The sequence below is a fragment of the Suncus etruscus genome, chromosome 18, assembly GCF_024139225.1.
Source record: "Suncus etruscus isolate mSunEtr1 chromosome 18, mSunEtr1.pri.cur, whole genome shotgun sequence".
NCBI lineage: Eukaryota > Metazoa > Chordata > Mammalia > Eulipotyphla > Soricidae > Suncus > Suncus etruscus.
The window spans coordinates 23,384,640-23,407,710 of NC_064865.1; the positions used below are offsets into that span (position 1 = coordinate 23,384,640).

At 39.9% G+C, this 23,071-nt stretch overlaps 1 protein-coding gene across 1 annotated transcript in view; it reads left to right on the plus strand.

Annotated features, from left to right (window-relative positions):
* The first annotated feature begins 70 nt into the window (after window positions 1-70).
* RGS17 (regulator of G protein signaling 17) overlaps window positions 71-23,071 on the plus strand; it is a 139,559-nt gene continuing 116,558 nt past the window's right edge. The window contains exon 1 of the mRNA XM_049765457.1: window positions 71-222. The gene's annotated coding sequence lies outside the window, so the exon portion shown is untranslated. The remainder of the gene's footprint in view (window positions 223-23,071) is intronic.

Sequence of the window (23,071 nt, forward strand, 5' to 3'; positions counted from 1 at the left end):
TGGGGCTCCCCCTCCTGCCCACCGTCCTCCCATCCTGCCTCCCCTCCCTCCCCGGAGCCTCCCTCGCTCGCTCTCGCTCGCTGGCTCGCTCTCTCCTCGCCCGCCGGGTGCTGAAGTTGGGCGGATGGCAGCCGGGCGGCTCGGCTAGAGGACCGGAGCAGCTCAGCCCCGCGCCCTGCGCCCTGCGCCCCGGCCCAGAGCTGCCCACACCTGCGGCGGCTGGTAAGATGCCGCCTCGCCCTGCCCTGCCCTGCCCTGCCCTGCCTTGCCTTGCCCTGCCCGGCGCTGCGCTGCGGATCGGGGACTGCAAAATGTCTGCTTGGCACCGGGGTGGGGAGAGCATAGACGCCGCGGTGAGCCGGGCGAGGGCGGGCAGGGGCCGGAGAGCGCAGTGGCCGAGAGGGCTGGGGTGCCCGATGCCCAGATCCGATCCGATCCCCGCGCGCGCCCGCAGCTTGGGAAGTTGGATCCTGCCACGCTCGCTGCCTCGGCGCGGTGCGCTCGTGGCTCCCCGGCTCCCCGGAACCTGTCCCTGCTCCGGCCTGGGGTCCTCCCTCGCCGGGATGCTCCAGACTGGACTAGGGGTGGGTGCCTGGGGAATGCGGGGGATTCCCCGCAGAGCGGGCCTGGGCGGGGAGGTGCCCTGTGGTGGGTGGGTGGGGGCGAGGTGTGTGTGTGTGTGTGTGTGTGTGTGTGTGTGACAGGAACAGCACCCAGCACCCAAAGGACCTCAGGGTGGTCTCCCCAGCTCCTGCATGCTCCCCTTTTCCTGGGCTTGCGGGAATGGCACTATTAAGGCTAGGAAGAAGGAAAAAGGGTGTTTGCGAATCGGGATACCTGGATGGGTGTGTGTGTGTGTGTGTGTGTGTGTGTGTGTGTGTGTGTGTGTGTGTGTGTGTGTGTGTGTGTGTGTGTGTGTGTGTGTGTGTGTGGTTGTGTGTGCCAGGGGTCGCGGTCTCTATTGTTCATCGCTCCCACCACACTCAACGGAAAAGGGGATTCGGGTGTCGAGGCGGCAGGTTCCGGGCGCATCTCTTAGCCCCCGGCGGGGAGGCGGTGGGCGGGCGGCTAGGACCAGGAACGCCCCCGACCCCAGTCCCGGGTGGGGGTCCCCAGAACCGAGGAGCCTGTGGGCGAGGATGATTCTTGCCCCGGTCGCTGGCATCGCGCTTTAATATCCGCCCCCTCACCTGCCGCCCCCTCTTCGGCTCCCGGCGCTGCGGCAAGGACTGGGGCGCACACGCTGAGGTTCGGCTGCGTCCTCCTGATCCGGGGTCCCCGAGGGATGGAGATGTCGAGGGTTCTGGAGCGACCGAGCCAGTACCCCGTGAGCTGCTGGAGGCGCGGCTCGGGGACCGGAACACTTTGGCGGGCAGAGCCGAGGTTGCTCGGGACTGGGAATGCTCCGAGGACTGGGAGCCGCCCGGGCACCTACATGTGCTGTCCCCAAGTCCTCCGGCGGGACACCTAGGACGGTGTTTCCTCACCTCCTGACCCTTCTGTCAAACGCTCCCATCTCGAGAAATGAAACTCTGGAAGCTTTGTCTGTCATGAGAAGTTTGCACCCTAGTCTGCTCTTTTCTTTCTTCATTGTTTTACCTAGAGATCATTCCCGGCTTGGCGTAGTTATGCCCAATCTTAGGTCCCCGGTAGTGCCGCTATGTGTGGCCTTGGGCTGTCACCTGCATTTCCAGCATTCATATATACTGATTTTCACCAGCCAAAAGAGTCTTTCTGAGAACCCTTTATTGGGGGGAATGGCCACCGAAATGGGGGTCCTCCTGGTTGCATAGATCTGGACTGCAAGAACATGGACGGATTTTTAAAACGCTGCAACATTTTAAGTAAATGGTATTTTATTTCAAAGTCTCTTGTAGTGATAACGGTAACAGGTTAGGAAATAAGTATGAAACAGACACGAAATGTTGCACTCAACCACTGAAAGATGATCATTAATAAGATGCTCATTAATTGAAATGAATGGGGGGCTTGACTTCCAGTTAGGTGACTGTTATTCAGCTTTCTTATGATAGGATGAATTAAAACAATAGTCACTCTTTTTGTGATGTTTACATGGAGAGAAATCAGAAGGAAGTGATCACTGGTGGTTTTGGAGATGAGACTAGATGTATTATTGCAAAAGGGGTAGAAATAGACCGTTATGGTTAGATTCCTTTCCAGAACCATGACTCCTGCTTTCTAAAGAAAGATCTGTAAAACACCTGCTAGCCTCCTTTGAAACTTACAGTTCCTGGGTTTTAAGAGAATAGGTCATTGGCAGTCCTACTTTTCTTTCTTTCTTTCTTTCTTTCTTTCTTTCTTTCTTTCTTTCTTTCTTTCTTTCTTTCTTTCTTTCTTTCTTTCTTTCTTTCTTTCTTTCTTTTCTTTCTTTCTTTCTTTCTTCTTTCTTTCCTCTTTTTCTTTCTCTTTTCTTCCTTCCATTCTTTCTTTTTTCTTTCTTTCTTCTTTCTTTTTATTTCTTTTTCTTCTTTCTCTTTCTTTTTTCTTTTTCTTCTTTCTCTCTTTCTTCTCTTTATTTCTTTTCTTTCCTCCTTCCTTCCTTCCTTCCTTCCTTCCTTCCTTCCTTCCTTCCTTCCTTCCTTCCTTCCTTCCTTCCTTCCTTCCTTCCTTCCTTCCTTCCTTCCTTTTTTGGGCCACACCCAGTGGTTCTCAATACTTACTTAGCTTTGTATTCAGGTATCCCTCCTAGTGAGGCACAGGGAAGGATCTATACTGCCAGGTATTGAACCCTGGTTAGCTATAAACCAGACAAGTGTTATACCCACTGTATCCTTTCTCTAGCCTCACCTTTTCCTTCTTAAATAATGATCATTGCTTTTATGAACCCTCCTAGTGTTCTAATTTACCTGAAATTACAATGTTAAAAGTCTATATTGATCTAATTACTATAGAATTATACTTTGCATAATAAAAGTATTAACATTGTTAAGATATTAATAACAGAATTTTGTAATGTTTAAAATTAGGACTTCTTATTCCAGAATATGGGACTTGGTAGGAAAGATTTTATAGGGAAATATATAGCTATATTTTCTTATAGATATGTTTTCTCTTACCTATCAGGCATTATTATCTTTGATTATAACATAATATAAATTATCTTAATATAAATTAAACATATAAACTAAATATTTTAACTAAACTAAATATAAAGTAAACTTAAATTAATATAATAAGATACTTAAATTTTTGTGACATGTTCAGAGGGTGTCCTGGACATTTTGAGGCTTCTCAAAAAATATTAGTTTTAAGGGGCCATCGAGGTGGCGCTAGAGGTAAGGTGTCTGCCTTGCAAGCGCTAGCCAAGGAAAGATCGTGACCGAGGTTCAATCCCCCGGCATCCCAAGCCAGGGGCAATTTCTGAGCACTTAGCCAGAGTAACCCCTGAGCATCAAACGGGTGTGGCCTGAAAAACCAAAAAAAATATATATATATATTAGTTTTCAAATAAAGAAGAAATATTATTAGTTTTCAGCAGAGAGATAGTGCAGCGGAGTAGATAGGCTCTTGCCTTGCACACAGCCAACACATCTTTGATCCTTGGGATTCCATATGGTCCCTGGAATACGGTTAGAAGTGATTCCTGAGTGCAGAGCCAGAAATAACCCCTGAACAGTGCCAGGTGTGACCCTCAAAACAACAACAATTATTTTTTGTTTTTTGGGCCACACCCTATGATGCTCAAGGGTTACACCTGGCTCTGCGCTCAGAAATTCCTCTGTCTTGGGAGACCATATGGGACGCCAGGGGATTGACCCGGTCCATCTTGGTCAGCTGAGTGCAGGGCAAATGCCCTACCACTGCTCCACTGCTCCAGCCTCAATAACATTTTTTTAATCCCTAGCACCATCAAGGTATCCTATGTATCCCTATCACTGCAGGGAACAAGTTACATAACATTCTTCTGCCCTGGCATTGAACCACACAATGACCACAAATCTTTAATGGAGCTCCAGGCCAACTGAGGGGATCACACAGTGGATTTTCTGTGCTCCATGCTCAGGGATCACTCCTGATAGTATTCATATGTAGTGCCAGGGATCAAGTCTGGGTCTGCCACCTACAAGGCAAGCATGCTACTGGCTGTATGATCCCTCTACCCCAATATACATATAACCCAATATATATGTTTTAATAGAGAGTTTGAAAAAAATTAAATATTCTAGAGGCCGTAGCATTAGTATAGTGGGTAGAGCACTTACCTGGCATGCAGCCGACGTGGCTTTCTATATAGTCCCCCAAGTACAACCAGGTGTGATTCCTGAGCTCAGAGCCAGGAGTAATTCCTGAACACTGCAGGTTGTAGCTTAAAAACAAAACAAAACAAAAAAACAAAAATGTTAAAAATCCAGAACTAGATCCTAATACCAGAACTAGCAGTAGCGCAGCAAGGGTTATACACATTTCGGTATGACTCTGTACTTCCAAAGTGCATGCTATTTTACAGCAATGATAAGTATATAAGTTGAATGAAAAAGAGAAGCAATAACCGAATTCTTAGATCTAGGTACCCAGGACTATCAATATTAAACTGATAGACACCCTCACTTTCCCTGTCCTTTTCTCCATCTTTATTGCTCTCCCCAATCCTTTCCTAATATCTAAAAAAGATTTTTTCCATTGTTATTTCTGATTTTGTGCAAAATATCTGCCAAAAGGTAGGACCAAATAAGTATTCTTTAAGTGAATGCGATTTGAAGCCCTCACTAACACCTTCTGAGATTTGAAATAATGTCTTCTAAATGAGAACTCAGTTTTGTCGCCAATTTCATTAGTTCAAGATCTTAATGAATTCTTCATGGGTCCCATACTGCTTGGCAAGAACAAGTTTTAGAATCACTGTTTTGTTTACTGTGTTCATGTTAAGTGTAGCCTTTATAATATTATAATATAATAATAATAATGATATAAGCAGAATAAGATTGCTTTAGGCTCTCTAAAACAGAAAAGAAGCTAAATATCTAGTAGTCACTCATGGACTAAAATGAACATATGCTTTGAGTGAGGCCGTCTTTAGCATGTATCCTGGCTCTTCTGTTTAATTATGCTATTGTCCCAAGTAACTTACCCAGTCTAAACCTCATTTTCCTCAAAAATACATTATGTCTGAATGCTATCTCTCTAGCTTCTCATAGGGGCTGGAAAGATAGCAAGGACATAAGGCACTTGACTCGCATTAAGTTGTATTGACCATGAACCTGGTTTGAATCCTAGCATCACCAATCATGTTCTAGGAGTACTCTCAGATGTATTCCTCAGTACGAAGTAGGAATAGCTCTTAAATACCTCTTGATGTGCCCCCCCCCAAAGTTAAAATAATAAATAAGGATGTTTGCCAGCATAAATATGATTCTCCTAAGATGTTTGCAATTATAAATATAATGTATTGTTTATAAAATTTTGAACATGTGCTTAGAATAACCATTTAGAGTTATCTCAACACATAAGGGACTTTTATTTAAAATAAATGATCTGAGACCAGAGAGATAGCAAAGCTGGGACAGTGTTTGCCTTGCACACAGCTGACCTGAATTCGATATAGCATTCCATATGGTCCCCAAATTTGCCAGGAGTAATCCCTGAGCATCGCCATGTGTGGCCCCAAAACCAAAAATTAATTAATTAATTAAATATCTGATCAGTTGCTACCACAGACTAATTTTATTATTAAAATATTTTATTTTACATAGTGTGATTTACAAAGTTATTTGTTGTTGAACTTTAGACATTCAATGTTTCAGTACCACCAGTGTAAATCTTGCTCACTAATGTTCATAGAGTCCATTCCATGCTACTACTACACCTTCTCCAGCCTACCAATTTAAACAGAAACCTTGTAAGTTTGGTTGATCAAGTTTGGGTCTCATGATTTCAGTGTTGTTGGCTCCATGGTTTGGATATCTATCTCTGTCCTTTCAAAATACCTACCATGTACCTGAATACCCTTGGCTTCTGTCCCCCTTATTTTACATTCTTCTTTCTTCCCTCCATGCTATTTCTTTCCTTATCACTATACTCTGGAATCAAAAGTATTCTAGACAATCCACCATTAAACTATTGCATTCCTTCATGCAGTTATTCTAAATACCACATATAAGTGAGATTACCCTTTATTAATTTTTTTCTGGCTTACTTCATTTAACTTGGTATCTTCCAGTTCCATCATGTAGTTGAAATTGCACGATTGCATCATTCCTTATAGGTATGTAGTCTTCCATTGTATATATGTATATATATATATGTATATATATATTCATGATATACTCATCTGTTGTTGGACATTTAGATAGATTCTAGCTCTTAGGTACTGAATGCTTTACAAATAATGGCATTGTTGCATTAGTTAATTAAGGATAGAGCTGGATGGTGAAGGATGGAGGCCTTTGTGCTTAGGCCCCAGCCACATGGCTTTATCCCCCATTCAGCCGGGGGGTTCCAGGCCCAGGTGTAAGGCGAAATCACTCACTCACATGCAGGCATTAGGAAGCATCATCTTTATTCATGCCCTGACCGCCACAGGTGTGTGGCCTATCTCATAACCTTTCAAGCATTCGGCCATTCTTAGCTCTGCATTTTATAATTCAGCCATCTTCTTGCGAGCCCCTCATCCCCAGGCTTCAGGGTTTATCTACCTATTCCAAGACCCCTCCCAGGAATGGGCCGGGTCTTGCAGGTAAGGTCACACCTAATATCCGGTTCCCAAGACCCCTTCCAAAAATGGGTGGGTCTCAAATAGGAACACCTAAATCCAGGGTGGAGTTACAGGCATGATTTTGAATAAATGTTTTTCTGTCCTGGAGATCGATAACCAGATGTGAAATTGATGGGTCATGTGATAGCTCAACTCTTAAGTTTTCTGAGAACCCTGCATACTATTTTGCATACTGCATACTGCATAAGGTTTGAACCAGATAATATTTCCTAGGCCATTTTTTAAATAATTGAAATCACATTGTAAAAATCAGACTTTGGGTGTGGGAATGGGCCACTCCTGTCAGTGCTCTGGGGACCAAATGAGCTGAGAATCAAATCAGGGTTATCAGTATGCAGGGCAAGCACTATAACCTCTCTACTTGTTATCTCTCCCCAGAAGATCTTAGTTTTATTTAAATATATATTACATATTACTAATATGTATACTTGTGATATGTATGTGTAACATATATGTATATACACATACAAATATGTGCGTAATATACACACATACAAATAATGTGTACATATGTAATATGTACATTTTTCTTATTACTAAGAAATTGAAATGGTCATTTTAATACAATTTAGTGACTTCAATATTACTGATGTTATGGAGGTCAGTTTATTTGGCTTGTCTTTCTGGATTTTCCTGTGATTTCCAATATCTTTCTATTTAAGTGAAGCCCATGTTTATGACTAGGTTTTGCCTGCATATTAGAATGGCACATCTTGTACATTTTTGGACTACACCCGGTGATGCTTAGGGGTTACTCCTGGCTATACATTTAGAAATCGCTCCTGGCTTGAGTGACAATATGGGATGCCAGGGGATCAAACCATGGTCCTTCCTAGGTCAGCTGCATGCAAGGTGAATGCCCTACCACTGTGCCACTGCTCTGGCCTCAAATATATATATTTATATATTTATAACATATATATATTTGAGTAAAGCAAAATTATTTAGAGATAGGAAGACAGATGGTTAAAACTGGGACTTTCGTTGTGATTGCACAATGAAACTTAGCATTGTGCAGACATTAGCTCAGCTCTTGTGCAGTTAAGCATCTCCAAAGACTGATGATGGGTCACCCCCTGAATTTGGATTGCCATAGTGTCCAGAGCACATTGCCACTTGCCTCCAGAGCCCCCTATGCCAAATGCCAGAGTTAGGACTGGAGAGAGAGAGAGAGAGAGAGAGAGAGAGAGAGAGAGAGAGAGAGAGAGAGAGAGAGAGAGAGAGAGAGAGAGAGAGAGAGAGAGACTAGGGATGTAAGTATTTGCTCTGCACAGAGCCAACCCTGTTTGGAGCCCCAGAACCAGGATGAAGCCCTGGGTAGCACGTCTCATCACCCTATAAAAGTTGGCAACATTTAATAATGAGTTTGTTTAGACACTCTATGTGTCCTTTTCCTCTGTACTCTGCATGAATTCTTCCTCTTTCTAAGCATGGATGTGGATTTTTCATGTGTTCATATATTGCTTCTTCCAGCTGACTGAATTTTCCTGAGATAAGTGAAATTGAAAGGGAAGACAGGCGTACACAGAGGTCCTATTATATGGCATTCATAGCAATATCTTATCAGAATGAAAATTAGTTACAATTAATTTTGAGACCTGGTAGCCATGTAGCCCTATTACATCTCACATTTTAAGCTTCAGTGACGTTTACATGTGAAAATTGTAACAACTCTTGGAGTTCTGTATTTAGAGTGTGCATATGATTCAGTGCTTTTACAAGCTCTTGACTTTATTATTATTGTTGTTGTTGATTTTCAGGCCACATTGACAGTGCTCAGGGCTTTTACTCCATTTCCATGCTCAGGGATTATTCCTGGCTGGGCTCAGGGGAACCAGGTGAGATACCAAAAATTGAACCCAGGTCGGCCTCATGTAAGACAAGTGCCTTAACTATTGTACTGTACTATCTCTTCAGCTCCTGGTTTTAATTTTTTTTTTTTTTTGGTTTTTGGGCCACACCCGGTGACGCTCAGGGGTTACTCCTGGCTATGTGCTCAGAAGTCGCTTCTGGCTTGGGGGACCATATGGGACACTGGGCGATCGAACCGCGGTCCGTCCTAGGCTAGCGCAGGCAAGGCAGGCACCTTACCTCTAGTGCCACCGCCCAGCCCCTGGTTTTAATTTTTAACACTCTGACTTCTAAAGAATTTGACTTCAAAAGATTTCTGTGTCACTCAGCAATCCTATAATGTTATTTAGCTATTAAAGTATTTAAAAAGTCATTTTTTTTATAAAATTGTACAATTATTGTTGTTTCTTGTTTTATTGACTCAGTAAAACTTTTGTAATTCAGAGTTGGTGAGCTTGGAATTTATAATGAATGAAAGGCATATATTGTGAAAGCAATGAGCTATGGTAAAACATAAAATTTCATTTAATACAACTGGATATGAATAGTTGCTCTGCTGTTTACTAGCAGTACAGACTTTTTCATTAAATTAAACCAAGGTTTCACACTTTAAATTTAAGCCCAAAATCTTTGGATTGCTTAAACTTCATATTTGAATTTTTTTTTTAAACCTCTATACTAGGGCCCGGAGAGATAGCAGAGTGGCGTTTGCCTTGCAAGCAGCTGATCCAGGACCAAAGGTGGTTGGTTCGAATCCCGGTGTCCATATGGTCCCCCGTGCCTGCCAAGAGCTATTTCTGAGCAGACAGCCAGGAGTAACCCCTGAGCATTGCCGGGTGTGGCCCCCCCAAAAAAACCCTCCATACCAGTAAATATAATTTTATTATAGAAAATAGACATGATTCACAAGGCAAATATTTACTTTCTTATATTAGGTCATAGTATATTTGCTGATTAGATATTGAAATACAAAGTTTATAATTCAAAAGCTATGATGTTACAATAAATTAGACACAGCCCAAGGAATTGTTATTACATTATAATAATTATTATTTCCTATTAATTACTATCATGACATAAAGGAAATAAACAGGTAAATGTTTATTTCATCTCTTCAGATATCTTGGGGCTCACCAACATCATAGCAAGTTAAAATTTAGTGGAAATACCTATGAAAGTTGGCAGTCCTTTCTCAATTTTATTTTATTTATCAATTTTTATTTATTTTTGTTTGTTTTGGGGTCATATCATAGAGGTACTCAAGGATTACTTATGGCAGGAATTATTCCTAGTGATGTTAGGTTTGACCATATGGGATTCAGGGATAGAACCTGGGTCAACCATTTGCAAGAAAACACCCTACTCACTATATTATTGCTCCAGCCCCTCCATTTTATTTTAATTTTTATGAAAGTAAGCACCTTTTCCTTGATGAATTATGAGAAGCTATTTAGTTTGGAGTTGAGGAGGGGGTCACTGAAGCACACCTCACAGTGCTCAGTGTTTACTCCTAGGTCTGTATTCAAGATTTATCCTGGCTGTGCTTTGAGGATTATAAAAATCTCTAAGTGTCACAAGCCTGTACCATCTTTCTGATTTGTTCTAGAGATTCTGTCTGTCAATTTGGGTTCTATAAAGAACATGCCAGGCCTCCACCCTTTCTTTCTTACTTGTCTATATTTTCAAGATATAATAAATCTAAATCATCCAGTAGTTGGAAGTCTAGATGCTTGCTATATATGAAAACCATTGGTATAATTTAATGTGAAGGATATGAGGAAGTTTATGAAATATCTGCTTCTGAGAAAAATGTTAAAAGCCAGTGGTATAACTCCAAAAAATAAACCCAGATTTTAGATTCAAATAAGATTTAGTCTTAACTATTTAGTCTTAAACCTTATGGATCCTAAGTACCTGTGTCTGTAAAATTTAAGAATGATTGTATATGTTTCCAAAATCTTTTTTGATGAAATTGTATCCCTAAACATGCTTCATAAATGGCAGTGATGGTGCTACTGTACTAGATTTGGAGAATTAAAATAAACCCTTGAAATAGCATGTAGATGGATTTGCTTTAAGGAATTTTTCTTGCCAGTGTTTGTCTTAACTAATGGGTCCTATTCATGTTAAAATTGTTCTCTACAGGTTTCCCAATAGACAATCTTCATCATCAGTTAGAATAAATTTAATTAATTGGTCTATTCATTCATTCATTTATTAATGACAATTCTTACAATGCACCTGGGTCCAATAAAACTTGCTCTCTAGCATAATTGGGTAGCTTAGCACTGCTAGGCCCAAATACTGACTGAACAGTCTTACTAGTGTTGTTGAGTATATATAGAGGAGTCCCCGCCTCCCCCCAGTAATGCTTGAGAAGCCTTTTACCCCTGCTTCCCTCCTTAGCTTTTCCTTTTTTACAAGAAAATTTACCAAAAAAAGTGTTCTCTTTTTACAAGAAATTTACAAGAATTTTACAAGAAATATCTGTGAGTCCACTTATTAGTTTGCTTTTATTGAGTAGGTATTAACCAGTGTGCATTTATATGTAAATGTAATTGGGAAACAATGAGCAAGGATCTCCTTATGGTTTACCAACTTTAGACTTATTTTACTCAAAGTACAGATGTCTCTTTAACTAGCAATTTCTACTAGGCCAAGCTCTAAGTTTGGACTAAAAGATAAGGAGAAGAAAAAGCAGGAACTGGTTTGGCTAGTGGATGACTTAACAACCAACACTGCATTCATACAGCTTTGATTTTGAGGAAAGAAAATAATTTTCAATACAGTCGTATTGAAGTCAGTGGTGATCTCTAAAGTCAGTAATGAGATTTTTCTCTCCTAATGGGGCATATTCTGATCAAACCTTAATATTATTTATATCCATTGAGCACTTCAGCTTCTAGCAAAGCCTTCTGAATATGCTGTTAATTTCTTTATATATAACTGTAATGAATGACATTGACATCATGAATGATTTAACATGAAGGTAAGCTAAATCCTCACTTAGGTCACTAAATTTAACCTGCCTATCATTAAACCTTCAACTGGGCTGTTAATAAGTAACCCTCTGTGCTAATTTGATGTTTTAAACTATTACTTCTCCATTTATTTCTGCTCAGCACTGCCATAAAATATTTTACCTGTTGACCCATGAATTCAGTATGAACAAGATTCACTAGATAAAAACAGAGGAAAAGCCAATATCTTTTATGAGGGCACTAAGGCCGAAGACATGCTATAAAGTAACTCAGTGACCTATGTAATTAACACACTCTTCTGACCAACTAAATGCTGCATTTGAAGTTGAACTATCAAATTTTCTAACGTAAACAAGTACTAAATAATTTAATACTGAATTTGAGTATTAATTTAATACTGAATTGAATTTGAGTATTTCGGCTTCTCACTTAGTTTTGTGATAAATCTTGTCACTTATTTTCTCCTTTCTTTTATTATAATTATTATTAGTATATTTATTCCTAAATAGAGAAATTGTTAAAGAATGGGTGTCACTTCTCTTTTGTACATCTAATACTTTACTTTAAAATAGGTGTTTTTAGGGGTCAGCAAGGTGGCGCTAGAGGTAAGGTGTCTGCCTTGCAAGCTCTAGCCAAGGAAAGGACCAAGGTTTGATCCCTGGGCGTCCCATATGGTTTCCCCAAGCCAGGGGCAATTTCTGAGCACGTAGCCAGGAGTAACCTCTGAGCATCAAATGGGTGTGGCCTGAAAAACCAAAAAAAAAAAAATAATAATAAAAATAAAAAAAGGTGTTTCGGCTTCTTTTTGTATTGTTGGGGTGTTACACCTTATTTTTCTCCTTCGTCTCTCAAACCGATGATGAGAGCCTTTAGAAGGATCCGCCCATTTTTGGCATATTAGACTTTTACCCCAGTTTATTACTTTTCTCTTCTTCAAACAAAACCACATAACTTGAACTATCTAGTCCTGCCTCCCAGTTAGAGGGGGAAATAATGGAGGCACCAAGACCAAACAGGTGCAAGACTACTAAGTAGTAAACTAGGTACAGAGGGGACCACATTTTCTAGCAGCCCCGGGGGTGAGGGAGGAGGATTTGGGAGGTAGGACGAAAACGGAGGTGTAGGGAGGACAAATCGGTGATGAGAATCCCCCTGATTTTATGTAAGTATGTACCTAAAATATTATTGTCAACAATATGTAAGCCACTATGTTCAAAATAAAAATTATATTAAAAAATAGGTGTTTTGGGTCAGTGATTGCATGGCCAGTAGGGTGTTTGCCTTTCACATAGCCACCCAAATTCAATTCCCAACATTCCATATGGCCCCATGAGCCTGCCAATAGTAATTTCTGAGTGCAGAGGCAGGATTATCCCCTGAGAGCCCCCAAATTATAATTTTTAAAACAATTATGTCTGTAAAAAATTATGTCTGTGAGAGGCTGGAGTGATGTTCAGTGGATAAGGAGCTTGCCTTACATGCCAACTTATATTTGATCCCCAGTACCCCATATGGGTTCTCTAAGCCTGCAAGGAGTAATTTCTGAGCCCAGAGCCCAGAGTAGGGCCTAACCCCTGCCAGGTGTGCTTCCCTTCCCACCAAAAAATAAGGTGTTTATCTTATTTCTCATGCCTCAAACTCAAGCTTTTTGATCTATCAGAAAAAATGGCCTAATTTAATTTTCTCGTCTGGTGGTTAGAATAAAATGATCTCGAAGTAGCTAATGACAGCTATTTGTTTGTTTGTTTGTTTGAGGGGCCATACTTCATATTCAACTGGACTAAGCAGTATGCAAGGCAACACCAAAACTTTTGTGACTCTTTTTTTTTTTGTTTTTTTTTTCTTGTTTTTTTTTTTGTTTTTGTTTTTGTTTTTGGGCCACACCCGGTAACGCTCAGGGGTTACTCCTGGCTATGTGCTCAGAAGTTGCTCCTGGCTTGGGGGACCATATGGGACACCGGGGGATCGAACTGTGGTCCATCCAAGGCTAGCGCAGGCAAGGCAGGCACCTTACCTTTAGCGCCACCGCCCAGCCCCTTTTGTGACTCTTTCTATCCAAGCTTGTAGAGCTCATGTTTTTATCATTATCTGCTCATTTCAGCACTCAGCATTTTTGCTCTTGAAAAAAATTTCTTAATTAAATTTTTATCCATAACTCTAGTGTCTGATGACCCTCACATGCTCTCATGAATGATGAATTTAAGGGCTTTATTACATGTCATTTTAAATACTGGAAATCAAGAGCTAGAGAAATCCTTATAGTTTGGGAGGGTCTATAAATTAATATCTTCAAAATACGATTTTTGCATCTAGTAGGTTCTAAGTGAACATGTGTTTTTCCTTTTTGTTCTTGGGTTGAGAACAGGAAACAATGAGCTGATGCCTGTTTAATCCTAGCCAAGTTTTCAGAGATGTAAAGGTTTCATCCCTTAGAATACAAGGGGAGATTCGAAAGAGATAAGGAACATCAAGAATAAACAGGAAAGCTGAGCTTAGAAAACAAGACTATTTGCTGAAAAGTTTTATCTTAGAATATAACATTATTCAATACATTATTACATAACTCTGCTGTATTATGTAACTGCTTCTAGTTCCCTGAATGCATGTGACCTAATCTTAAGGTAATTTTTTCCCCATTAATTCAGTAATTTCATTGACTGAACATCTGAGTAATGCAAGTGGCATTTTATGAGGTAGAATTTCATTAAATAAATGTTAATTCCAGGAAGAAAAAAAATGTGAAACACTTTTTTTTTGTCCTGACATAGGTTCTGTTGAATAGCCAAAAATTTTTGTAGGTGGTTCCAAAATTTAATCACCTGAATACAAAAATCTGCTCCAAATTTTTCATTTTAACTGGAACTACTCTGAAGGCCATGACATACAAAATCAACTTTATTTTTGTGATAGGAAGAGATCTCCAAATTCTACTGTGAAATACCAGCCATTGATAAGCATTGTCTTTATGAATGCTGGAGCATTGCAGTGAGTTAATGTCTAAAGTATTTATTATTGAGACTTTGGGTGAGGGACAGATGTTCTTGGAGCAGGCTGTCTGCTCATTGTCCCTGAGATTATTTTTAAGGAAATGTCAATTTATGGCATAGTAGGGTCACAGCAAGTAGTCAGTGAGTCTGCTGATTTCCAAGTCTACATTGGCATGTATTGTGATGGTCTCTGACCACCAGACCCAGGAGAGTTCTAGCACAGTTAGTTCTTAGGAAAAAATAAGCAGGCTTATGTGGTCGAAAGGTGAATTCAGAGAGCTCTTAACAATCTAAAAAATTAAATTAGGGACAAGCAGAAATTATAAAAAGGAAGAATAAACTTTAGGTGCAGCTGTAAAATATTGGCCTGCTTGATTCCTTTTTTTTCCCCAAGTGCTTTCCCAAATTTTCAGGTTCAGTTGGACATCACTTTCACCTCTTTTTTTATTGCCTCCTTATTAGTAATAAATGCAACAGAATGATGGCAATTCTGTAACTTGAAACAGTAAAATGAAATGAGCTATAGGCAAGGCTTAAAAAAGCCTATGGGTAGCGGAAAAAGAAATATATGCCAGTAAAGTTTTATTACTATTACATTCTGGAAGAGAAATGAAATATGGTAAGAATTCAGGAGCCCTGTATTCATTTTAGATGGCCAACTTGAATTTGACAAAAGTTCCTGGAAGGTGTGACATTTGCCCAAATTGTTAAAAGTCAGATATATTTAACAAAGAAATAAAGATGATATAGGGTCATAGATGATATAATAAAAGTGAGCCAGATTGATAGATAGTACTGTGGGTAGGGCACTTTCCTTGGACATGGCTAACTTGGGGGTTTGATCCCTGGCAACACATATGATTCTCCAAGCCCTGCCAGAAATAAATTCTGAGTTCAAAGCCAGGAATAAGGTATAAAAACAGTAAGGACGGATGGAGGAAGGAAGGAAGGAAGGAAGGAAGGAAGGAAGGAAGGAAGGAAGGAAGGAAGGAAGGAAGGAAGGAAGGAAGGAAGGAAGGAAGGAAGGAAGGAAGGAAGGAAGGAAGGAAGGAAGGGAAGAAGGAAGGGAGGGAAGGGAGGAAGGAAAAGGAGGAAGGAAAGAGAGGGAGGGGATAAAGAAAGCAGAATTGGAAAATTTGAAAAGTGCTTGTGCACAGTTTTCCAGAAGTATCTAGTATATGCAGGAAATCAAAGGATGATAAGTCCAAAATGGGGCAGATCTTGGTCCCTATAAATAGGAACCAAGTGAAAGGCTAGATTCTTGTTAGGCAGATTGTATCATGAAGGTACATAAGCAAGAGATTCCAGGTGAAATGTATACTTCATGGGGTCTGAAGAATGGGGAAGGGAGGGAGAAACAGGATTCCAGCAGGTCAGGTGAGAGGAGATGGGCCTACTCTGGGGAGTGGTCAACAAAGAGTTGGGTACTTGGTGCTGTGTGAAGGGGAACCTCTGTATCTTTTGGACATGGTCCCCAGTGAAATTTAGAACATACAAAAGGAGCCTCAAAGCCCACATGGATAATCTAAATCTGTAAGGCCAGGAGAAACCAAACTGTTGAAGAAATCGGGGAAGGAAGAAAAGTTGGCAATTCCACCAGAGTTGTAGCAAAAGCTTAGGCAGCTCTTGGCCAACATCTAGTCAAGCAGTAGGAAGCCCCTGTATGATCCTAGACTTTGCTCTTGGATGTTCATAGTCTCTAAAATGAAGCAGTTTGTTGTCCTGCATAGCACATCACAACTGGAATACTTACTTTGAATTTAGTTCTTTGTGGACAATGAACTAGAGATTTGCCATCAGATAATACAGTGAGAAAAAAGACAGTATTTTGTGGAAGAAGTGGTTGAATGAATTTGTAGTTACTTCACCTGGAATAGACCTGGCCCTCTAAACGATATGTATGCTTCATCATTGGAAGTGAGCTATATGAAATGATGAGACTAATTTGAAAATGTCCCAGTGAAACAATGAGAATAATAAAACCGCATTGCAAGTTGTAAAAAGATAGTATGTACTGTGCTCTCTGCACACAGTTGGCATTATATGTATCTTGACTCATGATGGTACTCTAAAAAATAGCATTTGATGAACCAGAGAGACTGATCACTCATTCCTGGTATTCTAGGACAACCCCTGCCAGCACTGCTGCGAGTCATCCCTGAGCACCTCTGGGTGTCTCTCTCTCTCTCACACACACACAACACAACACAAAAAAATAGCACTTGAACCAGGGAGCTACCTCAAAAAGATAGATTAGATGTCTGATTGGGCATGACTTCTTATCAGTCTTCCTTGAGAAGTGGTAAGTTTGTTGTCCAGTACCCAGTGGACAAATCTTTGACAGAGGTATAATAGTGGCAATGGAAGAATTGGAAATGTAAAAGAACTGCAAGGCCTTGATTGAAATTCAAAGTTTAATTAGTTCCAGGGAGTTTGGAACTAATGCAAACTCAGGAGAAGATTGGGGCTAGAAATAAAATCGGAAAATTTTTACTTCAAAGTGACAGAGTTGGTGAGTGCCAAAGAAAAAAGTGTAGAGAGCAGTGAGAATTTAGAACAAAATTCTGAAATGTATCTGCAATTTGTGAGCATATGGGAAAGAAGGACATGAAGACATACATACCTGTATACATATGTACACTACTATATATGCACATCCATTTGCATCTATGTATGTTATGTGTACACTCTACATGTACCTTTGCATATGTCCACAGCTGTATCAGTATATATGTATCTGCATTAATGTATGTATTATACATTCACACATATATACTGTAATATTTAGACATAAGATGAAGAGAATGAAGAACATGTTAAAAAGAGAATGAAGGTAGTATGACATGGCATTAAACAAGAAAGCAGAATTTTGTTGTTGAGATTTGGGGAGTCTCACCCAGTAGTACTCAGGGCTTTACTCTTTACTCTATACTCAGGAATCACTCCTGGTAAGCTTGGGGGACCATATCAAGTGCAGGAGATGGAACCTGGGTTAGCTGCATGCAAGGCAAAGTGGAATGCCCTCCCTGCTATACTATTACTCCGGCCCCTAGAAGTAAAATTTTATAAATCAGTTTCATTCATCTTCATATTAATCTTTGAGAAAGATGGAGAAAACCATCTTAAGGAGGAAAAACCAAGAGCAAGCTCATAGCAGAGATGGTAAGATCAGGACCAAGGTGAAACATTGAGTTTTGCAATGAGGCAGTTCCTCATATCTCAGGTAAAATTGTTTTAAGCATTCAGGAACCTGATGTTTTAGCTCTGAGGCACCATGCAGCCCAAATAATAAATAGGAAAACAGGTCTAACAATCTGTAGCTCCTGGGCACTCGCTCATTACTGTGAGGGGATTTACTTTTGATTCTCAGATGAGATCAACAGTATCTTCAGTACACAGACTGTATGTTGATGTATGTTAACTTGGAATGACTGCTTCTTTCTCGTGCTTTTGATAGTCAAAGATGTGTATTATAAGAAGAAACCTATAAAAGATCGAATAGAGCGGTGATAATACCAGCAAGATGGTCAGCTCATGACTCCGGAATATCAATGACTGAATTAGAATTAGAAAGAAATGCTTCTGTGCTAGGAGGTAACCAGGGCGGTTCCAGGAATAGGTGATGGTATGTGTGTGTGTGTGTGTGTGTGTGTGTGTGTGTGTGTGTGTGTGTGTCGTATTTCAAGAACCTGGAGACCTCAGTGTCTTTGTATTTGTTACACCTTCTACTTCCTGAACACTTCCCAATCTTTTGCATTGTTCAAGTTGTAGACATGACCTTTTCAAAGAGAGACATTGACCCCCACCTCTCTGCCTAATAATGTCTCTTCACTTCTCTTATAGTTTGTTGTTTAGCAGCAAAGCAGTCATTCTCAGTTCCTTTTCCTTTTCACTCATAATAGAAGGAGGGCACTAAGCTGGGTAGCGAGCCATGAATATTCAGGATTTATGTACCTCTGGGGCTGTGCCTATGTGGGAAAAGTTCAAAAGGCCCTACACGTGGTAAATTCCCTTTCCTCTCCTTTTGTATAAAAGTTAGTTACTAGATTTTGGAGACTATCTGTCCAAAAATGTCTCATGCTATTACACCATAAGTAATGAAGCAATACTCTTTCTAAGAGGATTTGGCCTGAAGACACAGCTGTTCTTAGGATTCTTCTTGGCAACTAATATTACGATGTCATTGTGTTCCAATGTGTGTGTGCATCTGTTAGTGGGGAGGCATGTATCTAAAAAACAGTTGATTATGAGTATTTTCTTCCTACCCCTTTATTCTATCTATGTTGTAATGAAGGGCTTCAGTAATGATAATGGAGGCTGAAGGTGACAGGGGCAACAGGTTAACAGGGTTTGCACTTCTTTGTTCTGGGCTTGTGTGAATGCTTGCTGTGATCTGAGTCTCAAGTTGTGGGGTTCACTCTCTGCAGGACAGACAGAAGTTGCTCACGAGGCCGAAGAGATAGCACTACGGTAGGGCTTTACCTTGCATCTGGCCAACCCTGATGGACCTAGGTTGAATTCTGGGCAACCCATATGGTCCCCCAAGCCTGCCAGGGGTGATTTTTGAGTGCAGAGCCAGGTGTAACCCCTGAGCGCATCTGGGTGAGAACCAAAAACCAAAAAAGAAAATTAATAAATAAATTTTAAAAAGTTGCTCACCAAAAAAAAAAAAAAAAAAAAAAGTTGCTCACTGCTCCTAGAGATCACACACAACAAAACTGCAAAGCACAGACAATAGAATTACAGAAATCAAACTCGTGTATGCAGGTAATAATGGGACTTGAACTTGTAGTCATTTTTTAAAAAACTTTCATTGAATGAAAGAACCATGGTTTGGATAGTTGAGTTTGGGCATATACTATTTCAAATCCAATCTCACTACCAGTGTCAATTTCCCTCCACTAGTGTTCCCGTACTCTATATCCACCACCCAAAAATCTTGTAGTTTTGCATTTGCAAAGACAGGCATTTTAGCTGTGCAGCCATCTCTAGCTTCTTGTGGCCATATTGGTGTAAATGTTTTCTAAATTTCTATAGATTAAGCATAGATATTAAGTAAACAGCAGATAATTTTCATTCATTCATTCGTCTGTTGATCCATCCATCCATCCATCCATCCATTCATTTATTCATTCATTTACTTATTGACTTTAAGGTTACACTTAATGTTGGAGAAAACTCATTAGTTAGACCTCATTTGACACTTTGCCTTCAGACTTTTAGATATAGTTAATAATTCAGTGATAGTGGAATTTCCCCAGGAATATAGATTGGAAAGGAATCTTAGAATCATAGTAAGCTCAAAAGGCACCTTGAAACTAGACAATTCCACAGATAATTAGTTCTTATTTTTTCTCATCTCTGCATATTTTAAGTTACAGTCAGAGGAAGGATATTGTGGGACAAATACTACAAATTAATTTCTTTCTCTAATGGCTTTATTGGAAGCATCCAAAGCAGGAAAGGGCAGTGTTTTTTTAGTAGAAGATGGAAGAAAAAATTGCCTAGTTTTCCTAGAAAGAGGGGTTTTATCATTAAGTTAACTGAACAAGTATTCAATTTTTGTTGTTGTTGCTGTTGTTGTTGGGGGTTCGAGACACACCTGGCAATTGCTCAGATTTTACTTAGGGACAAAAATCATATTTGGTGCCAAGAGTCCAAGCAGGCTCAGCTGTGTGCAAGGCAAACTCCTTACTTTCTGTATTATCTCTGGGTCACCTCCACCCCATTTTTTTCTCTTTCCAATGTTCAATTATTAAAATTTAACTATACAAATATTTTAAAACTGTTAACATAAACAAGTGAACAAAGTCTTTTCTGGTTAGTTGCTGTATTTATTTCACAAACGAACTGCCTTTTTTTTTTTTTTTTGGTTTTTGGGTCACACCCAGCAGCGCTCAGGGGTTACTCCTGGCTCTACATTCAGAAATCGCTCCTGGCAGGGTCAGGGGACCATATGGGATGCCGCATTCTGCAAGGCAAATGCCTCACCTCCATGCTATCTCTCGGGCCCATTGAACAAACTTCTAATCTATTAAATGTTGCCTCTATATAAAGACAAAAATAAATTCGCCTGGTTTTGACCAGATGAGGATGCATTTTAATTTCCATTGGAAATGTGCCCTAAAAGAGAAAATAATGCCCTTGCAGTCTCCGTGGGAAAGTCATTTGTGAATGTGCTATCATAGGAAATAAATGTTCATTTGCACTCATTCTCCTATTTAAAGACAAAACAGTGAACTGATAATGACAAGCAGAAGGAATAAACAGACAATGTAGGTTCCGGTGATAAAAATGAAAGGAAGAGAAACTAGAGAGATGTCACTGTCTGTAGGGCATTGCCTTGCCAGAAGCTGACCCAGTCTTCCTGAGCCTATCAAGAATAATTTCTGAGAGCAGAGGTAGGAGTAACTTCTATGTGCTGCCCAGTGTGGCCATAAAAAAAAGGGGGGGGTGGGAGCAATTATTAGCTGAAAATTTAAAAAATAACAAAGAAACTATTATCTATAATGACTGCATTGTACTTTTCTAAGAATAAAAAGGAATTGATTGGGTTGAAGTGATATAGCACAGTGGCTAGGGCATCCCATCTAGTGCCCTGAGCCCACCAGGAGTGATTCCTTAACAAAGAGCCAGAAGTAATCCCTGTTGCTCAAAAACCAAACAACAAAAAAGGAAGTGATGGGGGGCAGTTGTCAATAAAAGGGATTTATGATGAGTAACTGGGAGCTTTTGGGCCTAAATCAACCAGTGAAGTTTCTTTTTGACAGGTATACATAGATATACTCGCTACCATGCATCATCATGGGAGATTCTGATTTTTGAAAGGGCAACAGGCAGAAAAACTATCTTTCTGAGGCTTCTAGGGCATTTGCTCTTTGATATAGTGTTACTAAGCATGATTTGATGCAGTTTAGCAAATATGAGAATGTGAGTTTCTAGCAGGTTCTTCAACTTTTGGCACCTGCAGTCTGGCACTTGTTCACAGATAGGCAGCTGAAACCATGGCCAGTGATTTACCACCTTGTTGAGGTGGCATGTCGATGGAGGACATTTTACTCTCCTGGCTTGGCACATTAAGGAAATCTATGGCTGAAAGCTTCCCAAGTTGTGTGCATGAGGCATAGAAGTGAGCATGTTTTCTTAGAGGAGAAATCTGACTTCCCTCCAGGAATTTCCCAGGAAAGAACTGCCTTTTTTTAAAAAAAGAAAAAAACAATTAGCATCCCTTAACTGTTTCTTGTATTTGTCTGCCAAACTTGCTTCCCTGGTGTTCAAGGCTCTGAGGCAAATTTCAGACCATAATTAACTGAAGTAGAATTTTGAAGTGCATGACATCCAGCAGAGATGGGAAGTTAAATGGAATATGCTACTAAAATGCATATGTAGACATATGATTGGAATCATTTCTGTAAGCTCTTGAGGGGCATGCACAGGTGTATAATACAGATCTTCAATGAGAGTGAAATGAATAAAAGGGAATAAAGCTATAAAATGAAAGAAGCTGCTTAAAATCCTTAAAATTCCTTTTCTTGTTCCTTTCTTTCAATCCTCCCTCTCTCCCTCCCGCCTCCCCACCTTCCCTCCCTCCCTTCTTTCCTTCCTTTTCTTTCTTTCTTTCCTCCCTCCCTTCTTCTGTCTTCCCTCCATTTCTCCACTCCCTCCTTTTCTTCCTTTTCTGTAACTAACATATTCTCAGCATTTCCTGAAAGAACTCACTTGAAACCATCTTAGCTCCCTTTTAGATATGACTTGCCCTGGTTCTAATGACATATGCTTAGGCCAAGGGTCTTTGTTTTCCAAGGGTACCAGTGAAGCAAGAAATGATGAATTATCTAGAGCTGTTAGGGATTTGATTGTTGACAAGGGAAAATGAAGGAAAGAAATCTGAATAGATTCCATTAGTAATTGTAGCTCGTACTCCGGTTGGTATTTTATTTATTTTGTTATGATGGGATTAAACAGTCATTGCAAGTGCTCCACGGCACCTGTAATAATGTAAGTCTAAACAGAGCAAGGGGTATTTTTACAGCTGAGGCTTTTAAATATTATTGTTTCTTAAAGTTATGTTTTGCTTGGATGAAACTAAATTTTGATTATCCTATTATTTTTTGCTAGAAGACACAGATGTTAGGTTTATCATATGAATAATTATTTTATTCAAATGGTATGAGAAATTTAATATAGATCTCTATGTTTTAATGTAAAATAGTAAAGCCTATATGGTCAAATGGAACAAAGTTAAATTGTATTAGTCATGTATTAAATTTGTTGACACTTCAAATATAACTCTAATATTAGGTGTTTGGAAAAAGTGTGACACTAGTGGTTATGAATACTAAACTACTAAAATATTGATTCTTGAAATGGAATTCATGAGTACTGACTTACTTGTTACTATGAAATTTCTCAGTGAACTGGTGAATCCTAGAATGACCAAGGATCATGTCCTTCAGCTCTCTGTCAGTAACAACAGAGCATTTATGATGGTTACCATTATTCATTGAAGATAGTGTTCA